The sequence below is a fragment of the Fukomys damarensis genome, unplaced genomic scaffold (assembly GCF_012274545.1).
Source record: "Fukomys damarensis isolate Sample0158 unplaced genomic scaffold, DMR_v1.0_HiC HiC_scaffold_42, whole genome shotgun sequence".
Lineage (NCBI taxonomy): Eukaryota > Metazoa > Chordata > Mammalia > Rodentia > Bathyergidae > Fukomys > Fukomys damarensis.
This window is the reverse complement of record NW_022900954.1, coordinates 19,490-36,340: the sequence shown is the minus strand read 5'-3', so window position 1 is coordinate 36,340 and position 16,851 is coordinate 19,490. Positions and strand designations below refer to the sequence as shown.

The following is a 16,851-nucleotide window of genomic DNA, read 5'->3' as shown; positions in this document are numbered from 1 at the left end:
TTTTGGCAGTATGTAGACCCACACTGTAGAGGCAGAGGTGGTCATAAAAGGTATTTTTCTGAGCTCCCAACTTTGAACATCTTTAAAGAAAGGGCCTAGGAAACTTGTAGTAGAACTGTGTGGATTTCAACTGTTCAGGAGGTCGGGGAACTCAATCTGGGCCTTGCAGTCAGAGGTCAGTCTGTGTCGTGGGGTTCTGCCATCAGCTTGCGGAGATCAGGGGTCTTGGTTCTGCACATGGCTGCACATGTTGTATATTATGACAGCAGAGATAGTCTAAAAGAGACCCTTAAAATCCACTTTTTTCTTTCTTTTCCTCATTGCACTCTGCAAATTCTTTCTTTTTTCTGTCCTCTTTCTCCAACTCAGTCTCTTGCTCCACCATAATATCCCTCATCTCACTTTTTTTTTTCGAGCTTTAATTGAGTTTATTGGTACATTTTAGGGATACGATACAGTTACATTCATTGTTGTGATCTTGTACCTCTGCATGACAGGTCTTGGTTCTTTTATTCCAGCTGTCCCTGCCCTCCCTTCACCCCTCCTCCCCTCCCCATCTACAAACACTTTATTTCCATCTTTTCATTATCTCACATTTTTTTCTTTTCCCTCATGACCCTTTCCTTACCCCTCCCACCTTCCCTACACCTTTAGCACCTTTCTTCCCATTTCACAATGTCAGTAATCTTATGAGGATCTTATGTATTATTGCAGTTTATTCACACCAGAGAAACTATTCGATATTTACATGTGTGGCTTATTTATTTCACTTAGGAGTATATTTTCAATGTGTATCCCTTTTCCTAGGAATGAATCTATTTTCTCATTCTTTATGGCTGAGTAATATTCCATTTTAGAGAAAAACCACATCTTCTTTATCCATTTTCCAACGGGTGCACAAATGGGCTGTTTCCAAGTTTTACCTATTGCAAACTGTGCCGCTATAAATATGGGTGTGCATGTTTCTCTGTGATGATTCTTGTAGTTCTTTTGGAAAGATACCCAGCAGAGGGATGGCTGGGTCAAATGGAACCTCCAGTCCCAGCTCTTTGAGGTATCTCCATATTGATTTACACAGTGGTCGCACCAGTCAGCACTCCCACCAACCATAGAGAAGGGTTCCTTTCTCCCCACAACCCCGCCAACATTTGGTATTGGTTGATTTCTTGATAGCAGCCATTCTTTGTGGGGTGAGGTGGAATCTCAGTGTTGTGTTCATCTGCATCTCTTGAATGACCAGTGATGTGGAAATATTTTCATATATTTACTTGCTGCTTTTACTTCTCTGTCTGAGAAATGTCTGTTCATTTTGGATGCCCATTTTTGAAATGGGTCTTTATGTTTGGGGGCGCTGATTGTTTTGAGTTCTTTATATATTATAGATAATAGTCCTTTGTCTGAGAAGCAGCTGGTAAAATTTTTTTCCCACATTGTCGGTTGTCTCTTAGTTCTGTTGATGGTTTCTTTTGCAGTACAGAAGCTTTTAAATAAGCCTCATCTCCCTTTCTGTTTCTGCTCCTAGCCTAACTCCAATTTCTTCTTTTATCATTTTTCTCTTTTATGTTCTTTTCTTCTGTCATTCTACCTCACACAAGGGTCAGTGGTTTCAAGGGAGAGTGAGCCCCTATTAATGTTAAGGGGATATATTCTTGTCTTATTACTTCTACTCTGTGTATCCCTTTTGAATTTAACAGTTTCATGAAGACTGTGTGGTCATTCTATGTCCTCTGGCTTCACCTGAAACCTTCAATTCTTTTACTTATAAACTCCTTTCATCCTAGTTCTGTCTGAGCCCCATCCTAAATGGTAAATATACTACGTTGAAAAGTTTGTTCACTGCAGACACATTTTGGACTCCTTCTTGATTTCAATTTAATTCATAAGGTTTAAGGGTGATAGGTCAGTGACTGCCACAGGTAGTCCATTTCCAAGTTGTGCTTCATCATATTGTGTTACTGATGGTATCAGTTGGGATAAAGGACTGTGGTTTGATGAGCTGTTTTTGCTGATGTTATGAAGATGAGAATGTCTATGGATCGTTAGAGACCCAGAAGCTAGGGTGCAACTATATCAGGAAGATTTGGCTGATAACCCCGATAATAAAACAAGGACAGACCAACAACAAAAATAAAAATGAGAAAACACTTAAGCAGGACACAAAGACAGGCTTCCAGTTCACCAATGGAAAAGAGTAGGGCAAATGAGGATGAAAAGGCCGATAGTGAACCACCAGGACACCCTGAACTGGAAGCACAGGAAATAACAAAACAGATCAATCAGGCTCTAGAAAAATTCAAAACAGAAATAGTTTCCCATATAACCATAGAGATGATGAAAAGTGAAAGTCATGACTGGAAACTCTAGAACAGAAACTGACAAAAAGATATATGAGCTCAGGACCATGATAGAAGCCATGAAGGTCCAGCACAAGAAAGAAATGGAAACAATAAATGTCCAACATAGGAAAGAACTGGAATCCATAAAATAGATTCAAACAAATACCCAGGAGATTAAAGACTCTACTGAAAGTGTATGCAACAGAATAAAAGAATGCAAAGAAAGTATCTTGGATATAGAGCATAAGATTTCAGTCAGTGACTATGAAAAGAGAGGTCTCTTAAAAACAGTAGGGGATCATGAGAAATTGATTCCAACAACTCCTAGATGAAGCAAAGAAGAATAACATAAAACTGATAGGAATCCATGAAATAGCAGGAGAAAATACAAAGGACCTCAAAAAGCTGTTTACAGAATTAATCACAGAAAACTTCCCAGATAGAGGGGAAGAATTTGACTTTCTGATAACTGAGGCATATAGGACCCCAAGTAGTACAACCACAAAACAATCTGCATGTAGACATATAATACTCAAGATTCCAGAAATCCAATGAAGAACAAAGTACTACAAGCAGTAAGAGAAAATAAATAAATTACATACAAAGAAAAGCCCATGAGAATCACAGCAGATTTTTCAACACCAAACCCTGAGGTCAAGGAGAGCCTGGAGTGAGGCATTCCAAGTCCTAAAAGAGAACAAACTCCAACCGAGACTGCTGTATCCTGCAAAACTCTCTTTCAAAATGGATTGGGAAATAATACACTTCCATGACAAAGAACACCTGAGAAACTTCATGAATACCAAACCAACACTACAAGGAATTCCAAACAATATTCTAGAAAAAGACAACGAAGGTAAGAACACCATGAGGCCCAACAGAGAAAAGCCAATAAGCAAGGCAAGAAACTAAAAGGAGAAGGTGAAAAAGTAAAAAGAGTCAACAAAAGACCAATAACATCATAACAGTGTCAGTAATATCAGTTATAACCATCAATGTCAATAGCCTCAACTCACCAATTAAGAGAAATAGAACGCAGAATGGATTAAGAAGCAAAATCCAACAATATATTCTATACAAGAAGTATACCTAGTGCAAAAATAAAAGCCCATAGACTGAAAGTGAAAGGATAGAAAACAATTCTCCATGTGACAGGAGCCAGAAAAAAGCAGGGCTACCAATCTTATTTGTAGACAAAGCAAATTTCAAACCAAAACTGATTAAAAGAGACAAAGAAGGCCTCTACATCTTTGTAAAGGGAACAATTCAAGAGGAAGAGATGACAATCATAGACATATGTGCACCAAATATTAATGCCCCCAACTATATAAAAAGATTAAGAAACATAAAAAACCAAATAAACACTAATACAATTGTAGTGGGGATCTTAATACATCCCTTTCACAAATAGATCATTCAGGCAAAAAATCAACAACAAAATACCAGAACTGAAACAAACTTTTGAAAACATGGACTTAATAGACTTCTATAGAGTGTTACATCCCATAAAATCAGAATATATATTCCTTTCAGCTGCACATGCATCATTCTGCTAGATAGATCTCATACTAGCTCACAGCACAGGTTTGAATAAATGCAAAAGAATCAAAGTTATTCCATGTATATTATCAAATCAGTAGCACAAGAAACCATAGGAACTTCACAAACACATGGAAATTGAACAACACTCTCTTGAACAATCAATGGATCACAGAGGAAATTAAGGAAGAAATCAGAAAATTTTTACAAATAAATGAAAATGCCAGTACAACATACGGGAATCTATGGGACACAATGAAAGCAGTTCTATGTGGAAAACTCATAGCACTGAATGCCCACACTAGGAAAACAGAGTGAGCTCAAATACACAATCTAATGATGAATGTTAGACTCCTAGAAAACCAAGAGCAAGGAAAACCCAAAACTTGGACCATAGAGGAAATTATAAAGATAAGAGCAGAAATCCATGCAGTGGTAACTAAGAAAAGTACACAAAAAATAAATGAAACAAAGAGTTGTTTTTTTGAAAAAACTAAATGAAATCAAAACACCCTTAACTAACCTTATCAAAAAAAGGAAGAAAAGGCTCAGATCTATGCAATTAATAATGAAAAAGGTGAAGTCACAAAAGACCCAAAAGACATCCAGAGGATAATCAATGCCTTCTTTGAGAACCTGTACTCTAACAAAATGGAAAACACAGAACAAACGGACAGATTTCTAGATAGTTATGAATTACCCAAGTTGAACGAAGAAGATAAAAATATTTTAAACACCCCAATTACAATGAAATTGAAAATGTAATTAAAAATTTACCAACAAAGAAAAGCCCAAGTACTGACTGATTCACTGCTGAAATTTACAAGACATTTAGAGAAGAACTACTGCCTTTACTCTTAAAACTTTTCAATGAAATTGAAAGGGAAGCTATACTTCTAAATTTATTCCTGGAAGCAATTATCACTTTGATTCCCAAACCAGGGAAAAATGCAACTAAAAAGGAGAACTACAGACCAATTTCCCTAATGAATATAGATGCAAAAATCCTTAATAAGATACTAGCAAACAAAATACAGAGGATAATGAAGAAGATGATACATCCTGACCAAATTGGATTCATTTCACAGATGCAAGGATGGTTCAACCTAGGTAAGTCAATAAATGTAATACACTATATTAACAGAGTCAAGGATAAAAATCGTATGATCCTCTTGATAGATGCAGAAAAAGCATTTGACAAAATTCAATGCTCATTCATGATAAAAACCCTCCAAAGAATTGGAATTGATGTTCTGCTTCTCAATTTAATAAGCGCTATCTATGAAAGCCAACAGCCAATATCATATCAAATGGCCAAAAACTGAAAACCACGTTAAAATCAGGGAGACGACAAGGATGCCCACTATCTCCACTCCTCTTCACCATAGTTCTGGAAACATTGGCCATAGCAATTATACAAGAGACAGAAATTAAAGCAATAAAAGTAGGAAAAGAACTTAAACTGTCATTATTTGCTGACAATATGATACTCTACATTGAAGACCCAAGAAACTCTACCAAAAGACTTACAGACTTAATTGACACTTTTAGCAGAGTAGCTGGATACAAGGTCAACATGCCAAAAATCAATAGCATTCTTGTGAACAAATAACAGACTCACTGAGAGAGAAATTAGGGAAACAATTCCTTTCACAATAGCATCCAAAAAAAATGAAGTATGTAGGAATCAATCTAACAAAAGAAACAAAAGACCTCCACACTGAAAACTGCAGTACTCTGAAAAGTGAGATTGAAGAGGATGTAAGAAAATGGAAAGATATCCCCCTGCTCCTGGGTAGGAAGAATCAACATAGTGAAAAATGGCCATACTACCAAAACTGGTATACAGATTCAATGCAATTCCATTTGAAATTCCAACATGATATTTCACAGAAGTAGAAAAAAGAATCCAAAAATTTGTTTGGAACCTTAAGAGACCTAGAATAGCAAAGGCCATTCTAGGGAATAGACACATGGCAGCGGGTATAACAATTTCCAATTTGAAACTATACTACAAAGCTACTGTGATACAAACATCATGGTACTGGCAAAGAAACAGACCTGAGGATCAGTGGAAAAGACTGCAAGACACAAAAACAAGTCCAGATGTATTTAGCTACCTCATCTTTGACAAAGGAGCTGACCATCCCCACTGGTGTTAAGATAGCCTCTTTAATATATGGTGTTGGAAAAACTGGATCTCAACCTGCCAAAAATTAAAACTAGACCCTTGTCTTTTACCATGCACTAAAGCAGAATCCAAGTGGATTAAATATTTAAATATTAAAACAGCAAGAGTAAACTTGCTGGAAGATAAGTTAGGCAGAACTCTTGAAGACACTGGCATAGGAAAAGACTTTATGAACAAATCCTAAGTAGCATGGGAACTAGCAGAAAGTATCAACAACTGGGATCTTATTAAAAAGTTTCTGCACTGCAAAAGAAACTACCAGCAGAACTAAGAGACAACCTATAATGTGGGGAAAAAAATTTTACCAATTGCTCCTCAGACAAAGGACTATTATCTAGAATATATAAAGAACTCGAACAATCAGCCCTCCCAAATATAAAGACCCAATTGAAAAATGGGCATGTGAAATGAACAGACATTTCTCAGACAAAGAAGTAAAAGCAGCAAAATATATATGGAAAAATGCTCCACATCACTAGTCATTCAAGAGATGCAGATGAACACAACACTGAGATTCCACCTCACCCCACAAAGAATGGCTGCTATGAAGAAATCAAACAATAACAAACGTTGACGGGTTGTGGGGAGAAAGGAACCCTTCTCCATTGTTGGTGGGAGTTCAGACTGGTGCGACCACTATGGAAATCAATATGGAGATACCTCAAAGAACTGGGACTGGAGGTTCCATTTGACTCAGCCATTCCTCTGCTGGGTACCTTTCTAAAAGAATCGTATCACAGAGATATATGTGCACCTATATAGCATACAGTTTATGGTGGCACAGACTCCTCTGCTAAAAGAATCGTATCACAGAGATATATGTGCACCTATATAGCATACAGTTTATGGTGGCACAGTTTTTAATAGCTGAAACTTGGAAACAACACATTTGCCCATCAGTTGGAGACTGGAAAATGAAGACGTGGTTTTTGTATAAAATGGAATACTGCTCAGCCATAAAGAATGAGAAATTAGATTCATTCATAGAAAAATGGGTACATACTGAGGATATACTCCTAAGTGAAATAAATAAGTCACACATGTGTAAATACTGAATAGTTTCTCTGGTATGAATAAAGTATAATTGCACATAATATCCTATTGAAATAATGGACAATTTGAAATAGGAATAAAATGCCTAAAGCTGTAGGGAAAGTGGAAAGGGTAGGGGAAAGGTAATAAGGGAAAAGAAAAAATATGAGAAAATGAAAAAATGGAAATGAAGTGTTTGTAAAGGGGGAGGGGAGGAAGGGTGAAGGGAGGGCAGGGACAAGGGGAAAAAATGAGAACCAAGACCTGTCACGTAAAGGTACAAGATCCCAATGATGACTGTAACTGTACTGTATACCTAAAATGGATCAATAAACTCAATGAGGAAATGAAAAAGGAGATGAAATATATTTTGCTTACAGTTCGACAGGTTATAGGCCACACTTACTTGGCTCAAAGCACGGTCCATCATGTTGAATGGCATGGCAAAGCAAAGCAGCTCACTTCTGAACAGCAGGGAAAGAGTCTACAGAAAAAAGAATGCCAGAAGGAAAAAGCCAGAAATGAAATATAGTCTTTTATACCTTCATAACACACTCAGACACACCAAGAAATGTGTGTTGCTTAGCTCTCAAAATTGACAATGAAGACCACGAAACACCTTTCACCCTTTGTCAGTGTGATACTCAAACCAATCTATATAAACCATGTTTAATCACCAAAGGGATACCATGAAACATTCACAAACCTCCATAACATGATACAGCTATACTACTCACAACCAAAATGCAACAATCCTTTCCCAAATATCTCTGTAGTCCCAGCACTAAACATCAAAGTTGAGAATCTATTATGATACTCAGAGCAAATCGTGTCCTGAAACCCAGGGGGTGAGGGGGGAAGCCAAGTTACACAACCCCAAAATAGCATGGTAAAAGATAAACATTCATATCCTGAAAGGAAAAATAGAATAGAAAAAAATATTAATATTGAGACTAGAACCAATCTTGTACATGTTGGTGAAATATGACTTTAAGAGACTTTCCACGCAGTGGCCCTGTTGGTTGCAGCCCATCAGCCTCTGTTTTGTGCTGTCTCCACTCACTGCCTGCAGCATCCCTCAGCTGACTTGTTCCTGTCATACCCATGTGCCTGGGATCTCATGGCAATGTAGGCTTCATCCCCTAGCTTCACATATTATTCTCTCAGGAGCTTTTTATGTGGACTCTCAGACCAAGTTTTGAAGTCTAGTAGGAAGAAACTCATCCCAAACTCTCACACTGTGCATGTTGGTAAAACCTGGGTTTTGTGGATAGCACCAGTTTTCCACCTTGGACAACACCTGCAGGGCCTCAGGGGCCTGAATGACTGAGAACACTAAATACAATTCTGGGGGTATAATTCACTAGTTAACCCATCTTGAATAGAAGGCTCAAGGAGTCTCCCTGCACATAAGGTTTCACACTTTTATAAACTTAGGTAGGGATGGGTTTGGTCTTGCTGAATCTTGAAATGCCATCAGGGTATGTTTCCCTTTATCACAGATCAAAATACTTGTTTTCTTTTATGGAATTCACATCAGGGCAACATCTCTCTGTGGCCTTGACTTCATCTGTTTTTTAATGTGCTAATATTGAATTTTTCTGAATATTTTTGTTTTTATTTCCACTCGGTTTTCACCATTAACCTCACTAAAAGCAGCTAGTGACATCCATGCCATGCACTAAGCATTGGACAGCACTGAAATTTCCTCCACCAGAGGAATTATTCAATGGCTCTTAAGGTCATTCTCACTCACGGTTTGAGGGCATGAACAAGGAACACAAATGTTGTGCCAGAATATAGTGTGAGGTTCCAGTTGTCCTATTCCTAATAGAATCCTCATTGCCAAATGGAATGAAAATTAAGACTGTATTCTCCCCCTATCTCTTAGTATTCTGGTCTTCTTAATTCTGACAAGAATTACCCATGAAGCTCTGCCAATTGTACTACTGGATTACTTCTGCTGGTTTCTCCAAAATTAACTTTCCTCAAGGCCAAAACCAGTCCATACAGTTCTGGAGCACTAGGCCTGGTAAACATTTAGCAATGACCATACTCCTTTTACCAGTTTCTTGTACCTGTTAGCTTCCACATTGCTGGAACAGAATAAGCAATACACACACGTGAAATGAGATATTTATTTGGCTCAAGTTTGATGTGAATTAGCTGGCTCCAATGTAGTAATATCTCAACAGCTGTGTGTCTATGTGTGTAAAGTTATTCAGGTCATGGTAGCTAAAAAGATTACAAGGGAAGAGCACCACAGAGGAAGAGACCCAAGTACCAGCGTAACTGATACATATGATGAACGTATTCATTAAAAATAATTACATTAACAGACATGTTGCGATGAGGGTGCAGAAAACAGCAGAAATCATCTTCTGAAATCTGGAACTCATACAATGGAATGTAGCAACCCGAGGAAGAACAGGAAGGATGTGGATACTTGGGACCATGGAAGCATCTGAAGGGAGAATTGGAACATACCCGGAGAGTGAAGAGAAAACTTCAACACAGAAGCGGGTGGAACACCATCATCTGCCTCTCTCCTGCCTCATAGCCTGACTGAGGAGGCTAAAATCTACAGTCACAATGATGGTGGGAGACTTAGGAAGCCTACAGAGACAAATGCACAGGGGAATCTGGCACAGCGGGTGCCTTGAGTTACAGCAGCTGCTAAGTGAGTCCATTGTAATTGTCCCCTGCAACGGTGCTTGGCCACTTGTCATATTACAGAAGTTCACACTGAACCCAGGACTCAGAGCAGACATGACTTACCTTCATCTCAAGGGTTCCAGTAACTGAGTGACCCTTAACCACAGAAGACACCTAGGTCTAGGGAGTTAAGATCACATAGTTAAAGGACATGCAAAGTGTTGTAAGCTGAAAACTCAGGCCCCAACTTCATAATGAGAGGCCAAAATCAGCCTGAACTTTGATGGATCTGCATGCACCAGGTACAGCACCCTTACTGCAGGCTTTCTGTGATTATCCAGCAGAGATCTGGGCTCTGTCTCCTTTCCCTAGCAGTGACAGTGAAGGCACACCTTAAATTGGACACTGTCAACAAGCCTGTAGACTCCCAAAGATAACTAGAGGCTTACAATCACAGGGAAATCCTTTTTAATTTTGTCATTTTATAAGTCATTTTCTTCTGTTTGTTTTTGTTAAGTGTGAATATTGTTTTTGAGCTTTTTCATTTTATTTAGTTCTTGTTTTACCTTTTCCTTTAAAAGAAAAAAAATCCCATCTAGCTTCTTCACCAGGTTTCCAAGGCTTGGGTAATCTTCCTTTGTCCATCACCCTTGCTCCTAATTTTTCTCTCTCTTTTTTTTAAAGTTTCTCTATCTTTTTCTTATCTCTTTTAAAATTTCTCTCCTGAAAGTAAAATTGCCCTAGTGAGGGGATATTCACTATGTATAATTTTCTGATTTGTTTTAAATTTTTGTTACATATAAGTCTGGTACATAAAAGAAAAGTTAACAAATGAAGGGACCACAGATTGTCGTTTTCTGTACTTTGCTTAATGCTATTTTCATTACTTTTGTACTGATAGTGATCACAATGTCACTTTGTATGATATTTTGTATGATAATACTGAGATTGTCTGGAGATCATAAATGGTATCATAATTTAACACCAAACAAGTGGGTTCTCAGCCAAATAGAAACTTCTCATCTCTGCCTCTTTGGCAGGACCTGGGGAACAGACTCAAAAGCCAAAGTCAAGTACCCCATGAACACTTCTCTGAAATAGAATCTATGTAAGACGGGCTCAGTACTGGTAACAAAATTACGTACCTACCAATTTACAAGCATCAACCTAGAAAATAAATTTCAAAAAGAATAGAAAAAGAGAAAACAAAGAAACAAGATGCAGACCTTCTAGCTCACCAAGGAAAGCCCAGGGGGCACTGAGGTGGAAGAAGTCAACAGCTGCCCAGCTGAACTTTCTAAAATGGTAGCTGTGGAAGTAACAAAGGAGACAAATAAATCTCCACAATAAAAAACAGCTGGAAACAGGTACTGAAAAAACAAAAGAGATGATGACCACAGTGAAAGACATGGCTAGTGAAAGACTAGATATAGATGAAGGAAAATTGAAAAGCTTAGAAAAGCGATGAAATTCATGATGGCCCAACATAAGAAAGAACTGAATTCCACAATACAGATTCAAACATCCAGGAGATTAAAAGGGCTTCCGAGAATATATACAACAAAATCAACCAATTTGAGAACAGAATATCAGATCTAGAAGATGTATTTGGGTTAGCAATCATCAAAAGAAAGACTTTATAGTAATAGCAAGGGACCAAGAAAACTCAATCCAATAGCTGCTAGACATTGTAAAGAAGAATAACGTAAGTTTGATAAGAATCAAAAAGAAATCAGGAGTAAGCACAAAGGACATTTAAAAAAATCTGTTCACAGAGGAAATGGCAGAAAAATTACAACGCATTTAAAAAGAATTTGACATACAGATAAAATGATGCAGAGAGAAATCCGATTAGCCATAATCAGAAAAAATATATATACTACTCAATATTCCAGAAATTCAGCACAAGAACAGAATTGTTAAAGGCACTCAAGAAAAAACAAATTCCCTACAAAAGAAATCCCATCAGAATCACTGCAAACTTATCAACACAAACACTTAAGTCAAGGATAGTTAGGATTACAGTATTTCCAGTCCTGAGAGACAACAATCTTCAACCCAGATTAATGTACCCTGCAAAATTACCTTTGAGGGCTTTTGAAAAAATTAGATATTTCCACAATAAAGGATACCTGAAGAAATTTGTGACCATAAACCAGCACTCCAAAATATTTTGAAGGGCATCCTAGAAAAACAAAACAAGGACAACAATGAACAAATCCACCAATCATGACAAGCAATTAAACAGAGGGGAAAGAAAGGGAATTGACAATAGAAAAATAATATGATAAGGATCAATCAGTACATATCAGTTATAACCATCTATGTAAATGGTCTCAATTAATGAATTAAAAAAAACCCAGATTGGTAGAGTGGATCAAGAAATAAGATCTATTACATACTGGGAAAATTCTCTCTGATAAATGTGATAAATATGCATATCAAAAGAGTACCTATAATATTAATACAAATGAAACAAGATCTAACAATATGTTGCATACAAAAACAATGTAACTTGAAAAGAAATTCATAGAAAGTCAAAGGATGGAAAACAATACTCCATGTAGACAGGAACCTAGGAATCTTTTGGGAAGCTATTCTTTTTGCATGAGAGGTGAGGTGGATTTCATGCCAAAACTGATCAGAAGAGAAAAAAATCAATAATGCTTGTTAAGGGGTCATTCCCAGGGTAAGAGATAATAATCATAAATATATACACAAGAAATACATGTCCACCAACTACATAATAAAAACATTAGTGGATATGAAAAATCACATGAGCACTAATACAATTGTAATGGGAGACTGCAGTATCACGGCCACAAATAGACTAATGAACTAGACTAAAAAATCAATGTGAACAAATGGACTTAGTTAATATCTGCAGAGTATTCTACCACACATTAAGAGAATACAAATTTTTCTCACCAGCCCATGGCACTTTTCCAAAATAAAACACCTACCAGCTCATCCAATATGCTTAAGTTAATACAAAGGAATTGAAATTATCCCACGCATATTATCAAGTCACAGTGCAATGAAATGGAAATCAATGGCAAAAGAAACCACAAAAATTGCACCAACACAGGAAAATTAAATGATATCCTCTTAAACAACCAGTGATCATAGATAAAATTGAATAAATTAGGCAGTTTCTGAAGTGAAATGATAATGTCAATGCAACATACCAGAATTTATAAGCCACCATGGAAGCAGTCCTACAAAGGATATCTATGGCTGTGAATTTACTCATCACAAAAACATAGTGAGTGCAAATGAAGAACCTAATTGTGCACCTAATCTCAAGCTTCTGGAAAAAGAGGAGCAATTCAAGCTGAAGCTCATGTGGGGGAGGGAATATAAAGGCCAGAGGAGAAATTAATACAATTGTGACTAAGAAAACAAAACAGAGAATCAATGAAATGAAGAATTGTTTCTTTGAAAGATTAAAGAGAGTAGACACAACTTTAGTCAAACTTATCAAAAGGGAAAGAAAAGACTGAGATCCATGCCTTTAGGAAGAAAAAGGGTAAAGTCACAACAAATCCTACATAAATCATGAGTATCTACTTTGAGAACTAGTACTACAACAAGATCGAAGACAAATACAACGGGCAAGTTACATGTGACTAACCAAAGCTGATTCAGGAAAATATAAAAATTCTAAATAACCCAATAAAGCAATGACATTGAAGAAGTAGTTAAAAACATACCAAAAGGAACATCCCAGGTCCTGATGGATTCACTGATGAATTCTACAAGAAATTTAGAGATGATCCAATGCCACTACTCCTCAAACTCTTCAATGAAATTGGAAGACAAACAATACTCCCAAACTCATTCCTTGAAGCAAGTTTGTCCCTGATATCAAAGCCAGAGAAGGACCTAACTGAAAAAAGAGAACTACAGGACCTAATGAACATAGATGCAAAATTTCTCAGTAAGATATTGGCAAACAGAATGTAGCAAATCATCAGAAAGTTTATCCCACCATGAGTGTGTAGGACTCCTCCCAGGGATACAAGGATGGTTCAACATATGTAAATCAATAAATGTAGCATACCACATTAACAGAACCAAGGTCAAAAGCCACCTGACCATCACAGAAGAGACAGAAAAACAGCTTTGACCAAATTCAACAAATGTTCATGATAAAAGTTCTACATAAAATTGTAAGTTTTTATCTCAAACTCATAAAAGCAATCAAGCTAAAAATAAGAGCTAACATGGTCATACTAAAAAAACTAAAAGCTTTCTCTCTAAAATCAGGAATAAAGCAAGGATGCCTTCTATCATAGCATCAGGGCATATATATTAAGGTTAGAGTCATATAAGTGGACACACGCTTCTCTCATAGTATTTGAAATCAGGTCAGGAGGACTAGAACTGCATTCGATAACCCCATTTCTATATGATTGTACTAAAAAGTATCCCAGTGATGTTAACTCTGTACCACATTAATTGAGAAGTCTGAAAAACTTTCTTAATCAATACTTACATTCCTAGAGATCTCCAAAATCAGCCCAAATATCTGATTAATGAGGGACACACAGTCTCCTCAAAAATCCACAGCCAACAGTGACCACATCAGGTTTTAAGAGAACCTCCAGAGTGGCCATAAATCGGCTCATGAGATGTTAATTTAAAAGGTTGGGCAAAGACCCACCTCCGGAGTTCTTAAACTTACCTCAGAGAATCCTAGACTCATATAAGAAGACCCAGACACAGCTAAAGGATCTAGAGAATCACCTTTGAACACCATAACCTGTCTATGTGTCCAAACAATATACATGCATCTGCGTAAACACATACACACACACACACACACACACACACACGCAAGACATGTCATGAGTCTCCAGTAATACCTCAGAGAAAGCAGTTCAGGGAAAATGCACCACCACAGGAGATCCTAGGCACACCACATTGGTCATGAAATCACCCTCATATAATCTACATCAAGGCCCCAAATATAACTCAGAGGAACCAAGGCCAAATTAATGGAAAAAGTCTCATCTCAAGGTATCCAGGCTCACTTCAGACTTTGTGTGGTCATGCTCCAACAGTCCTACATCAGAACTTGGGTGGGGGTAACTCTAATCAGTGGGCCCATGCACAGAGAAGATACCTGATGTACCTCATGAGGTCTCAAAACCATCTCATTAGACTGCATACATACCACATATCACTGTGCACAGATTCAGTTCACGGGCTCCTGACAATCCAAAGCACAGTGAGACCTGCCAACTTTGAACAGTTCCCTCTGGGAACACAAGTTCCTCCTGAGGGGAAAAGACTTATTCAAATATCATGGAACCAAGATATACTGTAAATAATCCATTTGGTGCATAGGATCCATAATGAGCTCAGGGGACCAGCTTCCCAACCCAGGGGAATCCTGCATAAATCAGAGGACCCAGAGTCAGCTCAGGAACCATTGGACCATCTCCAGGTGATGTAGCTTTAGCTAAGGAAGGTCCAGTTGTACCCATGTGGGTTTACTTTTGCCATTAGCATAGCCCAGACTCAACTAAATGGTCCCCAATCTATATGAGAAAACTCAGACTCAGCTCCCTCATTAGATAACACTTCAAAGAGGAGCCCATAAATATGAGCAACCTCAGGAAACCCAGACTCATGGACCATTCTACCTAATATACCTCTCATGGATTTCCAGGGACCTATTTCAATTGACATTACACTGAGCGACCTTATGGCTTGCTATGGTTTTGATGTAAAATGTCCCCCACAGGCCCATACTCCAAAGGCTTGGAAACCAGCTTGTGGTGCTACAGGGAAGTGGTGGAGCTCTTAAAACATGAGGGCTAGTGGAAAGAAGTGTTTGGGCAGTGTGGCCTTAAAAGGGATTTGGGGATCCAGTGTTCTCTCCTCAACCCCATATTTAATGTGGGGCCTAAACAATCTTCAATGAGAAAGAGAATAAAGAGAAATGTGGACTGAGGGGCCTTTAAACTTTACTGGTCAGCACTTGGGAGGCTGAGGCAGGAAAATTGCTGCAAGTTTGAGACCAACCTAGTCTATGTGGAGTTCAAGGCCAGCTTGAACTGCATAGTGAGACTGTCTTTAAAAAAGATTACTGGGCTCCTTGTAGCAATTCTTTGCAGATTCCTTTGAATAAAGAATTGGAGAAGTGCTCAAAAGGTAGCAAGGTTTTACATTTACGAAAAATGGAAGAAGCAGTATGCTCTGCAGAGTTAGTGAGGCCACTGAATAAAGAGAACACAGTGGGTAGGAGGTTAATGGAGGAAGTCTTTTGGATCCCCCGCTCCCTAGGCTGAGTTCAGAGATTATCGGTTCTATCAAAAGCATGCGTGGAGCATGCTCAGGCATTGAACACTTGTCTAGCAAGGCTGAGCCAGGGCCCGGGTTCAGTCTTCAGCACTGCTAGGAAAAAGGAGAAAAGAAAAAAAGAAAAAATCCAGTCCTTTTAACAAACGCAACCACCACCACCTCCACCCCAACCCCTGCTTGATCTCATCCAGAATCGGACAGCATTTTCTTACTGTGCCCAGGCGCCGTGGTTAGGCCAGAGTCTCGGATCTTCATAATGACAGGCCTCTCCCACTTGTCCAGAGGCTGGCCAGGCCCTAACCTCCTGCTTCACAAGGTTGCCTCTGCCCTCAGTTGGGAAGGGGCTGTGGACTAGCTGCGAAAAGTAGGAACAGCAGCCAGGAGCCGGAGAGCCGACCCTACCCGTCTTACCTGCGGTTCAGCGCGAAGAGACAGCAACGCTCACGCACTGTCGCCCAAGGCCGGGGTTTGAGAGCGGGTGGAGATGCGAGGCTGGACTGGTGGAAAGAGAAGGTGGGGTACTGGCGGTCACAACCATTGCCAACCCACAGCACCAAGGCGCTGGGCGATTCCATCCAGCTGTTCCTGCCGCAAAGCACGTAGTTCATGTGCTCTAAAGCATCGGGCACCAGCTCTCCCCGCTTGTCCTGCGCAGGAACTACGTCTCTGCACGACCCCTTTCCTCCCGCAACTGCCTGCCGCACGCGCGGCCAGCTAGCTTCCACCAAGAGGAAGAGCTGCGGAGCCCGGGCGCTTGCCGCAGGCCAGAGGCCCCTGCCCTGGACG

At 38.8% G+C, this 16,851-nt stretch overlaps 1 long non-coding RNA gene across 4 annotated transcripts in view; it reads right to left on the bottom strand.

Annotated features, from left to right (window-relative positions):
* Positions 1 to 16,851, bottom strand: part of LOC104872692 — a 41,384-nt gene that overhangs the window by 5,100 nt on the left and 19,433 nt on the right. For 3 of the 4 annotated variants that reach the window (XR_783249.2, XR_783248.2, XR_783247.2), the window contains one exon: positions 14,725 to 16,562. This is a non-coding gene — a long non-coding RNA (uncharacterized LOC104872692). Of the gene's footprint in view, positions 1 to 7,504; positions 7,583 to 14,724; positions 16,563 to 16,851 lie in introns of those variants that run through there. The other variant, XR_783250.2, reaches the window with a different exon arrangement.